Source organism: Anser anser (assembly GCF_964211835.1).
Source record: "Anser anser genome assembly, chromosome: 11".
Taxonomy (NCBI): Eukaryota; Metazoa; Chordata; class Aves; order Anseriformes; family Anatidae; genus Anser; species Anser anser.
In genome coordinates this window covers 5,810,271-5,830,476 of record NC_139732.1, presented here as the reverse complement: position 1 = coordinate 5,830,476, position 20,206 = coordinate 5,810,271, and the positions used below count along the sequence as shown (strand labels likewise).

Here is a 20,206-nt window from a genome sequence, read left to right as displayed (position 1 = left end):
TTTTCATTATCTGTGCTGTCTGCCCTCAGATCTCCAGCATTGTTCACATTTCAAAACATTTCCTGTTGTAATAGACAAGCAAGAGCCGTTCTGCAGGGGTAAGGACGAGAGCTCTGCTCCTGCAGCTCAGTCGTGTATGGGGCAGCTCTGGGGTGTGCTGCTAGAAACCTGGACTGAACAGCCAGCTTGGGCATCTTCATAAATTAAGGGATAATTTTTCTAGGCTCGGAACTTGGTTTGGGTAAACCTGTAAAAACTAGGCTATAATTTCATTATAATGAGCTGAAATTCGGCTTATTTTCTTTTTCTGCCTCTTAACTTCCTGGGAAGGACAAGTTTACTACTACTTGTCTTTGGAACCACTTTGGGCTCATCAGGTTTTTCCTCTCTGCTGTGTTACTGGCAAAGGTTGTCTCAAGAGCACCTGTTTCATCTTCAGCAGCAGTGTTATTATTAAACATGGGTCCTGAGCAGGATTTACACCCTTCCTCTGGAAACACAGGAAGCTTGTGTCAATTCCTACTCTTTCACAGACACGCGTCAGCTTGTGAGGGACTATCGTTCATTAACAATTTAACAGAGCAAACCTGACAGGATTGGTCTCTTGGTGCTACAACAGTATAAATATTTAACAATGACATGATGATACATTTCTATTAACACAGCTGGCATTCTGCACTTAAGCACAATGGGATAATAGTCCTTTTTATGACTACATAGGCAGTAAAATATTTATGTAATAGGTGGACGGACCAAAGCTACAGTGAACAGTGCAGAAGAGGCAATGTCTTATGACCAAAGCGATGGAAATCCCTAGTGATTTTCACATAAAACATTGTTATTTGTGGACTCTGAAAGGTTGGTTTCCTCTGAGGTAGAAGTTCCACTCATGTTTGCCCAAGCCCGTGGTGCATGCTCTCTTCTACTGCTCACTCCTACTGTACAAGGCTAAACAGACATTAGATAGAAGCTCTTTCTTTGCTATCAGGTTAATTAGCTGCTCTGCCATTTTGTTTAATAATTCAGCTGCAGTGTCCAGGAGGTCAGTCTGACAGTGCTCGTTGCCACAAGTTATCAGTGTTGATTGTTGCTGCTTTTTACCTGTTGAAAAGTTGTCTTCTAGTACCTGGGTGCCACTGTGGACTGGCAAGTCACCACCCAGTACAGGATTTCATTTCTCCAGCGAGCACATCTCTTTTAAATCCAAACAGCAATTCCATCAAGTTTTAAACTGATAATTTATGATAACAAAGAAAGAGCAAAAGAGAAGGTCATGCAAGATTTTAAGCTAATGATGGACAGGTAGAATCAGAAAGCATGGGGACTGCCCTCCTCCCCACCATATCCCCTAAATTACCTCTTTTTGTAGAATGCAAACATCTCCCTAGGCTCCAGAGAGAAAGGGATAGAGGTGTCTGAATGGCAGCACTCAGCCTTCCTCCTACTCTTACCTGCTGTGGCAGGTGACAGGAGAAAAGCTCAGCAGCATAGTCCTCTTCTTCAGGGTGTTCAGGCACTGCAGGCAGCCCTTCTCAGACATTCAGTTAGCTCCTGCCCTTGTGCATCTCTTCTCAAAGTCCTTAAAATATCTTCTGGGGAAAGTCCATCAGCTAGATCCCACATTAGAAAACAGAGGAAGAGCACAGGTCATAGAGGTGTTGTTTTGGAAGCTGTTGCAACTATTCAGCCGTAACAAAGCCTATCTGTATCCAAAGGGTGTACCGCGGATTTGATGGAACCAAGGGAGCAAGAGCTGAAGTTCAGACTATCGTGCCGTGTCCCTGGACCTCGCAGAGATTTCAGGTACTTGATCTAGATCTGCTAGGAGCAGATCATTGTTGTAGCTACACTTTTTTAGTAAATTCTTCTTTCATGATTCTGGCCAGATTTTGAGATTTTATTCTATTACCATCCAAGTCCATGAGTTGTTCCAGTGACTGCTGTGGAGACTTTGTGGAACAGGGTATATAGATTGCTAATATCAAGGAATCGTAAACTCCTATAAAAATTAGTGGAGGAAGGGAAATTTCAAACATAATCATCCTCTCTCTTCTTACATTTATTAGCATTTTCTCATGTATAAAGTTGTGTGATTGGAGACCTGGGGTAGGAACAATATATTTTTACCTTCAAAAAATGCACCTATTTGGTTTACCTATGAAATTCAATTTTCTTGTCTAAGTATTCTTGAATATAAATTTTTGAAACTGGACTTAATTCAGATCGTAATTGGAAAATTGTTTAAAGATTTTTTTTTCTCTCAGCTCTGTCTTTGAATTGATGTAAATAACAGAACTAACCTGGCAATTTTTAACAGTATGATCAAAAGTACTGCTTTTTCACTGCTCATATTTTGACTTTTTTACTAAGGTCTTTGCTTTGTTCAGTAACTCATGCCAGTTCAAGGTAGATTGGAGCAGAATTACTTATTTATCCAATTAAATAGGTTATTTTTCTACAAACATGCCTCAAAAATCTGTGCCACTTGGTCAAGTGTAGGTAAACTGGGCAATGTACAGCAGGGACAGGCCTGTTCTCAGCTGTGCACAGTGACACTGAACTTGGTCAATGTGAAAAAGCAGATGGTTTAGCATATAGGTAGGTTGATATACCTGATACAAGGCCGGCTATATACTACCTCTGAGCTTCTTTCAAATCTAGGGTGCACAGGCTTAAGCTAGCAATGTGACTAATATATGTGCAAACATAAAAGTAGTCTTTCCCTCCCTTTCTTCTCAGCTTAGAGGAATATTCTAATCAGTTATTGCTGGCAGGAGAAGAAGGGGAAGAAATTTGGAGCAAGGGAAATGTGTGACTGTTGACTTTGCAGTAGCCCTGTCAATAAAAAATGTATTCTACTTTTAATACATACCATTTGGAAGGCAAAGCCCCTTTTAAAATGCTTCAGAACTCATGTCCTTTTTAATTGCCTGGAATTCATGGTGGCTGTGTGAGAAAGCCATAAACATATACAATCATAAAAACACATTTAGACAACCCAAACAGAATCAGTGCCATATTATTTTAGTTTATTATTCCTAGTGGAGTACAGATTGGTCTTCCTACTTTGATATTTATTTATACCAAAGAACTACAAGGACATAAATGCCACTCTTGGGATAATCCTAATGCTGGATCTGAGCAGAATACACATTGCATCTGTCTCATTTGCAGTAAAATGAAGGCGTGTTTAGGTGTAGTCCTGCTAATGAAGGACAAAGTTGAAGGTCAAATGTAGTCTTCAAAATGAATGTGTCACTGTGCAACTGAGAGAACTGTACTTTTTGCATTAAGAAGTTTTCTTACAATATCAAATAATGAAGAAAGGGAAAAGGAAAATGTAGCTCCTTGGCTTTATTATTCCTTTTTCTTTGAAGCCACTTAAGGATTCTGCTCAAGACTGTAGTGCTCATATGAAAAATTAATGATGGGTTTTTGCTAGACAGAAAGCCTTCTTATTTTGCACATGATTAACAAAGAAAACTCAATGCAGAAGTGAGATACGCAGCAGGGGGTGGTTCTCTCTGAGGCCAGCTCACAGCTTCACACCAGAACATTCATTGACATGGGAAAATACCCACTTTTATCCAAAGACAGTTAAACAGATAGGATATGTGCAGGGCTATACATGCTGAATAACAAGGAACAGATTCTTGACAAAGGAAAATGTCAACCAAAATAAACAAACAGCCTCGCAGCAGTCTGACCCTGCACCGTGCCTGTGGGCTGTTTTGAGTCTACTGCAGAGCCAGGCGCAATGTTAGTCTTTTGCTAGTTATTGTCAGCAAGTAGATTATCAGCTGAAAGGCTGGAGGGTGACTTCAGACAGTCTGCCTGTAGCAGAAGAAAAGCCAAGGCCATGTAGGCAGAATATGTGAGCCAGATCTGCACTCTGCTCACATGCTATTTTGATTTGACGTTCCTCAGCTACAAAGGTCTCATTTGGGGGGCTGGGGTACTTTTCCCACAGGTCTTTTCCCACAAATAAGAGCACAGTTTAAGGTCTCACGAGTTTGTCCAACTGAAAGCAGCCTGGTTTAATTCTGTTGGTCCTGCATATACCCCTTAATTTTTAAACCTTCTTATTTTGGTCTGGTCAGCCAACTTGGTGCATCTTCTGGAGATTCAGAATGGCCATCTGCTCCTGGCACCCTAAAGAGGAAAGCCAGCCAAACAAGGTATAATTTTTACAAGTTGTGATCGAAGTGCAATGCGTTTTATTTATTTTAAGCATAAGACAAGACAAACCTCTATTACTGGTGTACATTTATGATTTGCCCCCAAGTACAGGAAGCCCTTATAAAATCTCTGTTAAATACAACAGTGCACTACAAAGAGCTGAGTTGGGTTATGAATCTCAGGTCAGATTCAGGGTTTCAGGTGTAAAATGGGAATGAAACAGATCTCCCTGGGTGAACTGAACCAGAAAGCTTTTTTTTCCTTTTCTTGTTATGCATGTAAACAGAAAATGATCCCCCAAATACTGCCATTATGAACTAGAAGCTGTGTTTATCTGTAGGCTCTAAAAGGAGTTATGTTAGCTTTGAAAGTACTATGCCTAAGTATATATGAAAGGTGCAGAATTAGTGTCAAACAAACAAAAAGCAGTGTTCCATGTAGAAACCTGATTTCCTTAAAGCTTTATTCCACATAGAGAGCAATGCTGAAGTTTTCCCATGCTATCTGGAGTGCCGCTTGCTTTTGAGGAAAGAAATGTGGTGAAAGTTAAAGCTGATAAGAACTGGTCTTTAGCAGAAGGAGGCAACGTAGGGCTTATTTTGACTAATAAGTTATTATCTCTAAATGATAGGGAATCAGATATGCTAGATATAAAAAGACATTAAGCTTCAAATAGAGCACCCGATAACAGTACTTACGAGTTTTTCTAAAAGGCTTCATACTTTGTCTGATTTGGTTATAGTTTGTTTGCCTGAGCAATCCTTTTGAAGTTACCTACAGTGGTGGCACTGAAATGCAGTGACTAGTGTACAGTCAGAGACCGAGGCTGGCTGATGACAGAACTGGCTAACAGCCATTTTCACAGCAATTATTTTTTTTTTGTGAACTTTTAGATCAGATCCCTGCAGGAACAGATTGAGTGGAATTTTTGTTTTGTTATTATGAATGTTTTGATACTGCAGTAATGATTTTTTGATATTTGATAATAAAACCTTGGGATGATAGTAGTGGAAGCCTCAGAGTAGCTTTCATAATCTATTGATTTTGTGTTTTGTAGTGGTGATTTTTTTTTCTTTGTCACCATCAGTCGTTCATTTATGTTTTCATATATATAATTTTTGTGTGTATTTCTCTCACTGCTTTTGCCTACCACCAAGTACTGATACTTATAAAGTATATAGAAATAAATGTGCTTACATTATCCTGTCAAGTGCTACCAAACAAACACAAAGCAGCACAGCCCAAGTTTTGTCCTGCAGGACAACTGAATTCAGTGGGAGCTCTGTTTCAGCTACACACACAAAGAAGATTGCGCCCTGTCTGAGAGCAGCTGGGATGTTTTTGATCAGTGAGGTTATATTCCAGCCTGTAACTCAAGATTCAGACAAAGAGTAGGTTTTAAGAATTAATATAATTTATGTCCCTAAGTTGTAACATCTCTAAAACAGGAATTGCATTGCCATGTGTCATCTGCAAAACATCCAGAATATTTTGGCAGGGGAGACAGAATATGACGATGCAATTGTAACTACAGCTGTGAAGCGCAGAATTAGAGGCTTGCCTGAGAGAGAGCCGTGCCCTTTGCTCCTCGGAGCCTCTTGCTGATGCAAGCTGCCAGGTCTCACTGTTGCACCCTCACCAGCCAAGAAGCAGTTTCTGCTCTGGCTTGTCCAAACTTAGCCTCGTGCTGATGAGCAGCCGGTATTGGCTTGCTCGTCAGCTGCTGCCAAGCATGTGGCACAGGCTGCATTTTCCTCACCTTTGCTCAGCTACAGTGGAGACCTGTGTTTCCTTCTTCTCTCCAACCAAAAATGTCTGTGAAGTCTTACAGGTATCCACTTATTCTCAAGACCTACATTGCTTTTTTATTTCAGCTGAAATTGTCCGACAGGCTAAAAAGTTTCTGTGAGGCAGTATGAGAGAAAAATCAGGACAGACAGACAGACAGCAATGGCATGACCCTCATTTCCTTAGGAAACCAAGCTAAAAAAGAAAATGTAACCTCAGACCCTTTGCTGAGGGCTTTGAAAGCCACGATAAGAACATATATATCCCAGATCAGAAACGACATCTGTGGAGATTACTCTGTTCTTGTGGCTGTATTAAAGGAGTCAAGAAAAGAAACCAACTGAAAATAGCCCTTAAGTCCTTTTAAATGACCACTATTATTATAATTATTAATAACAATTTTAGTGTGTTCCCTTTTCAAATTAAAAAAAGGTGATATGGTACAACTGAAACCAGAGGGGGACACCTGGGGGGCAGAACACGATATGCATGCAGAGGTGCCCCCCAGCCCCGCTCCCCGCTCATGGGGCAGACTGAGGAGTGGGCGGCTGTCATGTGCTGTGCCGGTAAAACCAACCAGGAATGGAGGCTGGCATCAGCATCCCTTCCCTAGGTAAGGTCTACAACAGAGAGAGCAGAGAGGACATTGCATTTTGCTGTGTAGCAGCAAGGGGGTACATCTGTGGAGCGTGCTCATGAGAGGAAAGCCACGCATCCTCTCTGAGGCCACGTTCACCTAAGCACTGTACTCACAGGCAATTTGTAACCATTTAGGTGGGTGTTTGGCATGATTTGACTTTAAAGCTTTATTAAAGCCCTTCAGTCCATTCACCAGTGACCTTGAGAGGTTCTATCATGTGCTGGCAATTGTGTAGACGATGCATTTCCATACGGGGCACTAAACCCTTCTGTATTGGAAAAGTCATTTGGTCTGTTAGATCTTGCATGGAAAAAATACAAATATTTCATAAGGACAAGTGGGCAGATTATTCTCAGGCTATTGATTCCTCATTTTGATCTGCTGAAAACCTGGTGCTGAACAGACCTCCCTACTGGAGAGACTGAGCAAAACAGCCATTACAGGGAGAGGCTCTGGGCATTTATTGATTACACATGAGAACACTAATCATGCAATAGCAAAGATTGAGCATGTTGTTGTGATGACTATTTGCATAAAAAGGTAACATTTGACTGTTGGGAAGCTAGATCTTTTCAGAACATTAATGGTAGCTGTCTCTGATCTGGTCACATTCCTTGCCACAGCCAGCTGGGCTGCTAGTTCCTCGGGCTTTTCCTTGTCCAGCATCTAGACAACCAGGACAACACACATTATGTTGTCTGCAACAAGTAAGTTAGCAAATATATTTAGTGCACTAATTGAAAATCAAACTCCTATCTCTAGCAAACGTACAGGATGTTGTTTCATCTCTCAAGAATACTTGAAAAGAGTATCAATTTTGGATTTTTGAAATGGCTAACAATTTTCTATGTGATTCTTGTAACCCAGATGTCAGTTCATTTCAATCAGTTTTTGTAGTCAAATTCTTGTAAACTTTCCTAACTCCTGACAAAACGCTAATGTTGCCAACTTCAAGTATTCAAAACTCAGAAATGAGGAGGCCCTTAAAATTATGAGCAAAACTATTACAGTTTACTCTTTCACAACAGTATTTGTTTTTCCCGCTTTACCTTTCTGATTTTTTATGCAATTCATCAAAGATACAGACCAAAAATGAGGATAGAAACTTTCTACACTGTTTTTTTAACAAATGACAAATTTTACACACATTTATATAACGCCAAGCTTTATGACTTTAAGAAAACAAACGAAATTATAACACTCGTCATCAGACTAGGTAATGCTTCGTAAGCTGCAAATGATTGCTACAAAACTTACCTGTATGAAATACTTCGCAGTTTCTCCACTTTCCTGTCTTTGTTACTGTAAGCTGGTAGAGTTAGTCATTGGAAACATTGGAAACATCCACAAGTGCATTCATTGAGCATTTTGCTTGGAGAATAATGTATATAACCAGAAAATAAAGCATGTTACCGGAGAGGGTGTAGACCTTGGTCACAAGCCCTCAAAATCTGGGGACAGCAGTCACTGGGCTCTGACCATGCCCTGAACTGGGCTCTGAAGAGCATGTAGGTGTTTGCCAGAGGCAGGGGAAAATCAGTCAGAGAAAGAAACAAATGGAGGAAGGTTGTTTACTACATATCACGTGTGCTCAGTCTTGGAGAGAGACCATGGACAAGTGCAACCTTTGTGTGCAGCTTTTTAGGTACCTGCTGGTCCTCTGCTTTGTCAGTGGATGCCCAGGCATCTCCTCTGGCAATGCCACTGGGAGGACTGCAAGATTTCCATAGATGGCAGGTGGTTATATAGCTCTATAGGTGCTTGGATGACTTATGACCATACACTTAATCTTTGTTGTGACATTTCTCTTTTGTTTTATCACCATATGGCTGCTCATACCAGCTGCCTTCTGAACATCAGAGTCCCACATTTAGAAAATAGATGCCCTCAGCTATCAATCTTGTAGCTTAAACCCCACAGCAAAACATTCACAACCTTTTCTAGAAGCATCTAGAAGTAGAGGCTGAGACAAATAACAATTTAGTATAGTTTGTGCTAGGGGCTGGAGCCGATGAAAGATTTAATCTGTGTTTCTGTACACATGTGGATGCCAACGGCACTGGTTTGGTGCAGAAGACAAAATTGCTGGAGTTTCTGGTGCTGCTGTGCACTTGGGCATATTGGAAACAACCAGTTCCGAATGAATGTATGAAGACACCACACTGTGCACACTATGTAGCTCCATAAGTGCAATATGGTTTTGTTTATTAAGTTAGAAATGAGAACGGCTCAGACTGAGCTCTTCTTCCTTAGATTATGCCCCTTCCAACTACAGTACTTTGTGCCTAGTGCCTGCAAGTCTCAATCCCTTGCAGGTGGGATTCAACAAGGTATCTTAAGCACCAGTACCTCCACAAAATACTTTACCAGATGAGGTCCTGAAAGATATCAGTCCTGTAAATGCCTGTTTGGCTTGCTGAGGGACTGGAGGATTTGCTCCACGTCTGAGGAGAGGAATCAAATTGTCTGTTCAGTAGGATAATCTTTCTGTTGTAGGGATGAAAATCTCGGAGGACTTCACTCATGCTCAATGGTCTTGTAATTAAATGTTACACACTTGATGAGCATTGCATTGCAAGCCTCAAGGCTAATTTACATGTTACCACCAAAATGTCTTATTTCAGTTTGCTTATAAAAATACTGTGCAGGCATCATTGCATGTCATTGCAAATGGTTTGTTTCAATGATGCTTGGGTGAGTCTTAAAATTACTAAAAGCTGTACATAATTACCATTAAAGAGCCCTGTACAGAACCAATAATACTTCCCCTACAATAGCTATTTTATGACTAAGATGACTTTCCTGATGTGACTGACAATGCTAGGATCACAAACAAGCAGCCTGCCAGCAAATAAAGAATAGCTTTTTCGGGAAACAAAGTAGTTTGATTCAATTATAGTATTATGTGCATAATTAAAGTGTATGTCACTTTTCCAAGAGTTGCCCATAATTCACAACAGTAAGGCAGGGTAGGAGGAAGGAGAGAATAATGAAAGTAGATAGGAGCGCACTGTATGAATGGTGATAGGTATGATGCCATTATAAGGTATTTACTGGCACATTTAAATGCTTTATGTAGTAGAAGTTGCTTTTAGTGATTTGGGGCCACGACTTATGTCAGTGTTTTCATAATGGATGAGTGATGAGAGAAAAAGCTTTTCTAAACTCCAGGATCCATTTAGCACACACACAGCTTTATCAGTTTCTTGTTCTGAGGAGGTCGTCCCGCGAGTAACATTTCAACACAGGCATATCAGATGGACTGAACTGAGGTTTCTAATAACTCATGGTTTCTTTTAATACTTATTTGACTGACTTCAAAGCAATGCTAAAGCACTGCAACCGTTTATTGGAATATATTAATAATAATAAATTAGAGTTTCATTCACTGAATTCAAACCCTTAGAAGAAAAAATAACCTTGTGCAGATGCAGGAAAAAGGCAGAGAAATATTAGGTGACTTACCCAGTCTGCAGCACATGAGTGGAAGAATTAGGAACAGAACCTTTGGTCTCTGGCCTTTTTTCCAAATCATCATATTTCCTGTGGTTTTGCCACAGTAAAATGGTTTTGCATATGTCCTGTCTTGGAAATATGAAAAATATATGCAAAATGCAAAGCAGCCAATTGGACTGTCTTTTAGAATATATCATCATTTATGAAAGGTATGTCTTGAAGCCTAAAGAGATCGTGTGCAATTGCACACTGTCAGAGAGACTGCAGGACTTCACTGCCAATTTGTAAATAAAATAGTGGTCATGCAAAAGGGCTTAGGCCAGTGGGGTGAGTTTCCATAGATAAAGGAAAGGCAATGTGCAAAGATAATGCAACCCAATTCGTACACTCTAGCCTTTAAGAGTTGTGCTGACCCTGTAAGAAAATGGAGTAATGCAGAGTCATTGAATGCAGCTAGGCTTCTCCAATGGTAATATTTTGCATAATCCAAACAAAGAAATCCCTGCTTACTTGAAAAGCTAAAAGAATAAAAAAGTCATCAAGCGCAAAAAGTCCTTTTAGATTAACATCTTGGCAAATACATAAGCACTTTTATACCTTAAAGACGTGCTGAACAATGTTGGTAAAGTGTGGATCACTCCAATACAGGGGACTGCAAACAAAGCAAAATTCCCTTTATTTCCCGATTCTGACCGTCAAACGATCTTTGTTAAAAATATGCTCCTCCTGGTAGCTGGCCAATACCTGACTCAATTCCTTATCCGGTGCTGTCTAGCTCCCTTTGTATCACTGCAGTTTCCATCCTATATCTCACTGTTCCCCTCCATTATGTTCAATAAATACAATATGTTTGGTGCCACTGCTGATCTGCTGAGCCAGTCAGTGGCCAGCCCAGTGACTCAGACTTGGTCTCAGCTTCAAAGGAAAAATGATGATGCCTGTCTTTCTAGGTCTGAACTCCTCCGGTGAGCAGTATCACAGATGTAATATGGATCTTCAGTAATTACTGAAACCACGGTTTGTCACAAGCTGCTAGGGGCACTGATGGACAATCGGCTTCTGGGTATAGTTAGGGGAAGGAATATGTAAGAAACTGTGATATTTGCGACAGGCTCATCTTGGATTTTTTTTTCCCCCAGGGGATAAAATGTACATGTGGAAGCAGTGCAAATGACAAGCTAGTACCTATATTCATCTATAGTGCTTTCCACCTCTCTGATATTTAATATATATGCAAAAATTACTCCAGTGTAAATGAGAAGCTGGGCTAAGCAGTAGTCACATCTACACTAAGTGCAAGTTGTATCTCCTGTGAAGTTCATGCACATCAGCAGTTTACGAAACAAGTATTTTTGGCCCTTAGGAAAGAGCAGAACTGCCTGCATATCCCAGCCACCCTCCACACCGGTGCCACTAGGGGATCCTTATGATGCTCAGCAAATAAAAAATTCCTTCTCCACAGCCCTGAGCCTTGTAGCAGGCCCAGAGCTTACTGCAATGTACAGGCACTTTCCTGTCCTCTGTGAGCCTTAAAAAAAAAAAAAAAAAAAAAAAAAAGGGAAATCTAAAAGTTTGCTCTTTTTGTGAAGCAGTTCTGCTTTTTATTCTTTTTCTACCCTTACCTTGTAGTGCAAATACAGCTTCAGAAACTACATAAAACATCCAAAGCCACAGATTGTGAAGTAAATTCAAGATTGAGAGAGGATGAAAGACAAAATGGACTCAGAGCCTGACAGGCTTTGGATGAAGCTTTACAAGGAGCCAGAACTGCAAAGGATGCTGTTGCAGTGAGGACCTGTCTGTGCATGTGAACCGCAGGCCCGGCGTGCTGCACAGTTGGAAATCCAACATTCAGAGGTAGGAGTGTACAGTGTGGTCCAAGCCAAATAATTAATGGCACTTTGTTTCATGACTTAATATTTAAAACTATGTTGTTCCAATTACTGAAAACATTTAGTTTTCTATGAGAAATATCCCCCTCCCCCAAAGTAATGTATTTTAACTCCATTCAGGACTTTTTTCTAAGCTGCACTTGTCTCTAGAATTAGGCTTCCTTCAAAAATCATCACTGACTTTATGGCACAGACAGCTATGTCTCTCCAGCCTTTATTAACTCAGCTGCACAAAATCTCCATGTCTGCAGCTCGCCATTTGTTGTTTTGTTTGTTGCACTGTTGAAGACTACCAGCATTTCACCAGTAAAGGCTCTCATGTCTGTAGCTATCCTATTTTCTCTCATGTCACTCAAGCGAACTGCCTTGAAGCTTGCCTGCACTGAGGTCGGAGCGGAGCTGCAGGAGCCCAGGGACCCTGCTGGGGGCTGACGTGCCAGGCACCCGCTCGGCCCGCGGGAGCTGCGGGTGCAAATGCGAGCAGGGCTCCCCGGCACTGCCAGGAGCCAGGCAGGCTTTTGCCTGAACGAGTACTGGGGGATGGGGCACTCGTTCAGAGCCACAGACAACTGCTTAAAATACCAGATGTGTGCAGAAGATGGAAATTGGCAATGTTACGAATTCAGAAGGCATGGGATGAACACCTGACATAATGACAATGGCCTCACCCCCCTTTCTGACCAGCTACCCCAAACACAGCGAGCCCTCTGAACAGTTTAACTGTAGCCCTTGCCCTTATTCATTAGTTATTTTGATGTACTGTGATGAATGGGGGAGATCACTATATATAAAAAGAGTTCAATAAGCAGTATGGAACAGTGCTCATACGTTCGTTTACAGGTTTACTCTGTCCTTACTAGATTGGTAGTTTCCAGCCTGGAGTCATGACAGTTTGGTTGGCACTCAGAGTTTTGCCCTCCTTTCCCCCTCTCTGTCATGGAAGTCATCATTTTCAACCAGGTATTTTTGAGCGTTACCTTTATTTTAGTTGCCAGTGTCTTTAAGAGCTTAACTCTGTTCCTCTTACCACCATCTCTGCAGGTGCTTCTGGAAAGCCAGGAGGAGACTTCTACCTCCTGTGCTTGTTGCCAGCATGATTCTGTGGTTTCCCAGCTGTGGTGAGGAACTGAGGTATGCTGAGCAGTACTGATGCTGTCCTGGCATAACAGCAGGTATGTAAATACATGGTACTTCAATGCCACAAAGATTTTGGAAGGTAGAACAAGGAATGAGGGAAGAGTCTATTATTTTCTTTAGAAATAGCCCTCATCCTCTGCCTTCCCTTGACACCTGCCTCTCACAACACCCCTGTGTTGCAAAGTGCACTTCTTCCCCTGCGGAGGCTCTGCTTCTTTTGGAAAGGCTTCCAAAAGGATAACAGCAACACTGAAATCCCACTTGGCCTGCTTGTTTTTTTGCCAGCCCTACTCGACTGCCCTGCAAAAACAGAGAGGAATATTTTCCTTGCTTTCAAGAGTAAAGTCCTCAATTATCATGTCACGAAAGGAAACAGGCTGTTTGGTAGTGAAGTAAAAATGCTGACTTTAAACCTGAGATAAGGTTCTATCATTTACACTAATGAGCTCACTGGTGGGGAATTTGTAAAATTTTATGATAAAAAGTAGCTGTAGTCAGTATCTGATGGAATTTATTATTTCAATTTTTTGCTGAAAATACACATAACTACTAATAATTTTCTCATTCAAACCTAGAGAGAAATAAAATACAGTGAGAATTGTCCCAGTAGAAGTTCAAAGAATTTGTAAGTAATCCATTATTTTAGAGTTATTGCTTAACCACAGGTTGTTCTGAATTCTGCTGGGAAGCCTGTAAATACTTTTAACTAGTTGAGTAATGAATTAGTTACTCAGAAGGAGGAGACCTTAATGAAATATTAATATTAGGATTTTAACTGCTGATAACTTGTGGTTAAAAGTTAAGCCTCCAGATCTGATAGTCATCATTGTCATGTCAGATTTTGGTTTCTGGTGGAAAGGCACTCTGGGATTGCCCTGTAATAGTTTCTGTGCCAGACACTGTATATTTCCAACGAGTGCAGTCAAAAAGGGGAAGTATCTAATAGCCTTTTCTAGCATATACTGTCAGAGCACTGAGAAACATTAAGGAAATCTTCCATTCGCTGTAGGTTACAAAGACCTAGACTGTTCTGTTCAGAACCAGAAAAGACGTGTCTGGCGGGAGAGAGCAACAGAGCAGCCCTGCTATGATAGTGGTATAAATGGATGAAAGCAAAGGGATGACAGAAAGCAGAGAGGAATAAAGATGTCTTCAGTTGAAGGACTGGAAAACTCTCACCGTTTGACACCCGTGTGAGACAAGAATGAAATTCCAGCAAGTTTTCTCTTCCCCTCTGATATTTTTCCAGATATTTTTCCAGCCTACCCACTGAGCTTGAGGTGTTTAGGCTCCACAGTGTCTCTGGTTCAATGCCTGGAAAAGCTGGCCAGAGCTGCAGTACGGCGCATGGACTTGCTTGCATGACCACTTGCCACTGTCTGCAGGCAAGAAATAGGTCCTTACAAAATATCCCACGTGCTGGTTGTACCTCTGCAGCCTTGTTTTCTACCTATGGGTAGCTGGGCTTCTGCAGTGCTGTCTGAGCTGCCTCATCCTCCTACCGGTCATGGGTTTGTCTCAGCACTGTGACAGCAATTTGGGAGGGGGCGCAGGGTTGCATTATAGGCACTAATCCCATAATAGAAATAGCTGAACAGTAAACGATGAAGATGGAGACTTAGATGTTGAGAAAGTATGTAGTGGATAGGAGGAAAACATTTGGAAGAGCTAAGTGGGATGGCTGGTTTACGGGCAGTTACTGACGGTTTCTAACTCTGTGAGTCCTGCAAGGTACTGGCAATATGGGATAAATGAGGCAAAACAACAAAAAAAGATTGGTGTGAGGGACAGAAATGGCTGAGAAGCTGGTCTTGCATGTAAGTGATCACAACTATTATCATCTCTCAATCAAAACATTGCATTTTTCACAAAAATACTGTCAAATCTACAGCTCTTGTTGCGCATCTCTGTCTTGATAAGGCTCATATCACTAAGAGATTTGAATTTTGTAGTACATTAAAAATTGTGTCTACTTGTTGCCTTCCTGTCTATCATCCCTCCATCCTGTACCCATCACTTAGTGCCTAATACAGATGAAGCGCTGACAAGTTGTTACTTTTCTGTGAGAAGAGCAGCCACTAGAGGGGAGGATGTACACGGAGAAGTCCCGCTCAGTACCTCTGGTGCAATGAGAGGCTTCCTGGGTAAGTAAAAAAAAAAAAAAAAAAAAAAAAACCTTCAGAATTTTACCCATCATTTGTAGGCTGGTCTGGTTTATCCTTTCAGGTAAAATATATTGAATGAGATTATTTTTAGTAATGCAGTTTCAGTGTTCATCTTGAAACACAGCCAAAACTAAGGGCCAGGAAAAAAAAATCATTGGCTAAATTACACAGAGAAGATTGGATTACCTGTGCAAACACAGCTCTTAATTCTGCATATAAATAGAATCCCCAAATACAAGAGAACTGTAGTAGAAAATAAACCCAACCAACAGTCCCTAATAACCCCTAATTATTAGGAGTTTCAGTTAACATTTGGACAGCATTGGTCTTAATTCTTTTAAGTCTCAAAAGGAAGCATGACCGAGGTAGCCCCGTTTACAATTACAGCAAGCACACACGCTGTTCCAACCCACACTGGCTTTAGCTGAGTGTTCTCTGGCTGCTTGGGTTGGAATTTTGCCCTGTTAAAATACAATTACCTATTTGAATAGCGACTAAGTTTCAATGTGAGTTAGTTATTTGTAACAATGCACATGTTTTGACAGAAGTGTGTGACAAGGAAAACGGGTCAAGCTCCTGACTTTGGCATCATTGCTCACTTTGGAATTTTTTGTTACTGAAAGAAAACCTGCTAATATCCTATCCAAGCATTAGCTTTCATGCTATCAGTAAATACAGTAGAGATCTAGCTGTAAAGCAGACAGTCTCTCAAGGCAAGACTGAAACCCAACATTACTTTAAAATAAAGAAGACAGAAAAGCTTGACAGCACTGTGGACTTATGGACAATTATGGTTGTATAAACCAGAATGTTTAATAATTGTCTCAAGGATGGTGCTTTCAAGTATCTTTGGCATTGAGCTAACATTTTTCCCACTTTTAACATTATCCTATGTAATATATAAATGGGAGATTAGATGTCAAAGGCTGCAGGCAGCCAATAAAAAGCAGCAGACAACATTACCCATGTTATGTTAATAAACTGTGTTGTTCTTGGAAAACATACAAAACCCGATATCCGTACAGCCCAGTGATCCTTCAAGGTCGACAGTTTCATATTCATTTACTGCTGCACTCTCCACTTTGGTTAAGATCATCTAACAGTTTCTCTTTTAACCTTCTGTTTGCAGTTACCCGTATCCATCAAAATTTCTCCCTTCTGAGACTGAGATTTGCCATGATGGTAACTGCAAAAGGTGAATTTTTATTTCAACATTTTATCACTGTCTTTGCGAACATTTCAAAACACATTACAATACGGGGAAAACGCTAAGCTTAATTTGTTTGATATTCTCTGGCCAGAAGTGAGATCTGAAAGTAAAAAATCAGAACTATTTCTCTATAGGAAGGAGCGTATGATTAACCTTGGGAAGCAATCTGGTTTAATTTGATCAACTAAAATTAGAGAATGTTTGGAAATGAATATTTGCAAATGTCTACCTGGCGGTTGTTCTCAGGTATGCACCCAGCAAGCATATGCACTCTGTAGGGGTCCATGTTACTGGCTGGGTTTTACCCTCAGCATCCCTTCTTTCTCCTACAACCACAAGTGATCACAAGAGAATTCCTTTGGCTTGGTGCTGCTCTGCATGGCCATCTGAAGCAGACCGTCTGTGCCATTTTCCGTCCTTCCTCTGCTTGTACAACCTGTGCTGGCAGGCACGTGGCCCAGCAAGTCTCTGCGGCCTTTCTTATTCCACGGGGTGTGGAATGACAGATCATTTCTGCTGGGTGGGACCCTAACAGTTCATCTGCTCCTGCTGTGTACTCCTTCACTGAACTCAGACTGCTCTTTGAGATACCTTAATTGCTTGCTGTGGTAGCTGAAGGTGACACCGTAAGCAAATCTCCATAAACACATGCAAATCTCTCTTACAACAGAAAATGAGATGGTTGTAGATAGTGTGCAGTATGGATCAGCAAGAGCTGTTTTGCTCTAAATCTCATTTTCACACATCCTCAGACTTTGTACAGAATCCCAGTAGATGCTTGGGAAGAGGAGTATCTTAAGTTTATATGGCCATATATGAATCCCTGAATTGCTTTTTGCTGTTTATCCTTCATAAACTAATATAGCAGCGAACAAACTGCATTTCATATAGGTTATCCAGTTACGGGCCAGACCTTGTATTTTGTACTCAAGAAGTGTTAAATCAAAAGGCAGTAGTCTGTGAAAGGGTGGTTTTCTACACAGCTAGTTAAACTCTTGATAAATTATTCTCTTGAAGGAAAAAAAGGCTTCTAGTAGATTTTTCTGTACTTGTTTTCAGAAAAGCTTATGCTTGCCCCCCTTAGAAGCTTTTTTTCATAAGTGGAGCTAAAGTTAAATGTCTAGTCAGATTGAGTTTCCAGTGGTGCTTTCCTTTAAACAGGATTAAGGCTCACTGACAAGGTAATGCAGGGTAGGTAATGCTGTTGCTCATGATTTAAACTGCTTTGTGGCTAAATTGTGCTCTAGTTTCTAGAGATCTAGATCTAGTTCAGTACCTCTTAGATTTAAACTTTCTTCTGTAAGGTAAAAACCAGTTTATTTTGGTCTTTCTGTATTTTTTCTGGACTGAGACAAGCAACCCTCTCATTGCCTGAGCAGGACAGTAACTGGTTCTAAAGCAATTCTTCAGAGATTCCTGGGTTCTTCAGGATCATTCCATTGTTTTTCTTTATTCCTCCAGATTATTTCCAAGTTGGTGCTTTTCTTTAAGCATGGGTGAAACATTCAAGGCGTTCTACAGACTGTGCTCGAACTGTCAACAACTAGGTCATGGCTAGTTACCATGAGATGGACAGTTCACACATTTTCTCCGTACCCATATAAGTACTTCTGAAAAACAAACCAAAAAGGGTTCTGCTTGAGAAATACCTTAGTTTCTGTCCAATACCTACAGCATCTATTATAGTTTGTTAATACCTTGACCCGGCTGCCATTGTATCTGAACATCAATTGCCCTATTGTATCTCAGTGACATTGATTAACAAGGCAGTTTGTAATTAGATGGAGTAATGTAATTCGTGGCCCTCTGTAAACATCTGGATTTGCAAATCTGCACTCCTAGCTTGGGAGCTCTCTGCCACACATCACTAATTAAGCCATGTTCTTATATATCAGTACATACATCCTCCTGCTGAGCATCTTTTCTTTGTTCCCAGTACAAGTCAGAGCCTGTTGTCAATACAGAGAAAATCAACATAACTGCCTAGCGCAGCGTGTGACATTTAATGAGAATGAAGTAATGTCTAATTTGCATGGCTGGCATTACTTTATTAAAGCCAGAACTGCAGAAGCTGGGTGCTACAGCGCTAGTCAAGTGTGCAAGACTGATAGTCCATGGGAACGATGGGGTCTCGCTTGGGGAACTCCGCATCCCCTCCTTCCCTGTCTGACCACCTCCTATTTGCAGAAGAGGGCTTCTGGTAAAAGTGACAGATTCGCTCATTTTTCCAGGTCCCTCAGTTCTTGTTCTTTGTGTTATCTCCATCCTTCAGAGCCTGGGGAGCTGGTGGGATGGCTGGAGAACAAGAGCCCACCTTGCCTCCCCCCAGAGGAGTCCCCACGAAAACACCAAGCTGATTTTGATTTGGTTTAGCCTTATTAGTGCCTCTTAGAAACGTTTAGAAATAATAACTTCATTTAAATACACTTGTTGATTCAGACTTTGGCTCTCAGTTAGGCCAGGCAGCGATGGCACGTTACGGCTCCCAGCGCGGTACCTTGCAGTGCCACACAGCAGCCTCCTCGCAGGTGTGCGTGGCTCCACCCACCCCCCTCCACTTCATTTGCTGCTTCCCAGGAGAGTTTTTGTCTCTCTTACATTAGCTCCCCAGCACCTTTCTGGCCATTTTCCTTGCCCTACATGTCTTTTGCCATTATGTTGTTTTCCAGGCTGCTTGGAGGCCAAACGCCTATAACGGTGTGGGGCATTTTGGGTGTCCCGGAGGCACGATGCCACTGGCTATAACTGCGTCCCGTCCCCTCAAAGGCAGTGCCAGCCCACCGGCAAACTGTGGCACTTCCCATCTCGTCTGAGCAACTTTCCTGGTGCACGCTTAACTTAGCGGGGCAAAAACATGGATAAAGTTTTGTTTGCACAAACTAAACTCTCGGGGAGAGATCCACGCGCCAGGTAAAGGCAATCGGAGCAGCCCAGTAAAATAAACTAAAAATCGAATCAAAAATTTTAATCAAAACTTTATCAAAGTTCATACTGATTTGCAGTCGGAGCCCAGTTTTGAACGGTATTAAACTTCCCAGAGCAGACGCTGCAAACTCCTCTTCAGTCTTTTATCCCTGACCACGAGTTTAACTTTGCGAACAGCCGCCGGTTAGGAAGGCAGGCAGCTGCAGCGCTGTGCCGCCGGCAGGTCACCGCCACTCTCTTCTCCCGCAGTTGCAGGCAGGGATTTTGCCCCGGCACAGCCAGGGCGAGCCCCGGGGCGGCGTGCACCGCGACCGGGCGACGCTTGCAGCCTGCGGAGAGGCAGAGGCGCTCGGGGGGGGGGGGGGGGGCAGGACGCGGACCCCCGGACCGTGAGCACAGCGGCCGGGTCTTGGCTCAGGGGGCTGCGGGGGTCCCGAGGGTCCCGGGGGGCTGCGGGCTCCCGTCCCCCCAGCAGCACCGGGGCCACCCCTGCGCCCACCCGGGGGGCCCGTCCGCGACCCTCGCGGCCTCCCCCCGCCCGCCCGTCGCGGGCTCCCCGGCTCCCCTCGCTCCTACCTGCGCGGTGCTGCGGCGCGGCGCGGAGCGGGTCGGGCACCTGCTGCCGCTGCCGAGCCGGGCGGCGGGCGGGCCGGGCGGGCCGGGCGGACCGCGCGGCCATTGGCGGCGGCGGCGGGCGGCGGGCGCCGGTTGGGCCCGGGCGCGGCGGGGGCGGGCGCGGGGGCGCTGACGGCAGCGCGGGGCCGGTGTGGAGGCGGGGCCGCGCCCCGCACGGCTTTGTGCTCGCCGCCAGCGC

The 20,206-nt window shown here is 42.6% G+C and overlaps 1 protein-coding gene and 1 long non-coding RNA gene across 6 annotated transcripts in view; one reads left to right on the top strand and one right to left on the bottom strand.

The window, feature by feature from the left end:
- Window positions 1–19,944, top strand: part of LOC310905500 (uncharacterized protein) — a 139,638-nt gene extending 119,694 nt beyond the window's left edge. For all 5 annotated transcript variants that reach the window (XR_014589116.1, XR_014589117.1, XR_014589118.1 and 2 more), the window contains 5 exons: window positions 1,716–1,803; window positions 11,693–13,127; window positions 13,668–13,717; window positions 15,114–15,236; window positions 16,387–19,944. The gene's annotated coding sequence lies outside the window, so the exon portion shown is untranslated. The remainder of the gene's footprint in view (window positions 1–1,715; window positions 1,804–11,692; window positions 13,128–13,667; window positions 13,718–15,113; window positions 15,237–16,386) is intronic.
- LOC310905501 lies at window positions 290–20,037 on the bottom strand. The gene is made up of 3 exons (XR_014589120.1): window positions 19,969–20,037; window positions 2,873–4,152; window positions 290–1,610 (listed from the first exon to the last, which is right to left on the bottom strand). It is a non-coding gene; the product is annotated as an uncharacterized lncRNA (long non-coding RNA).
- Window positions 20,038–20,206: the final 169 nt, after the last annotated feature.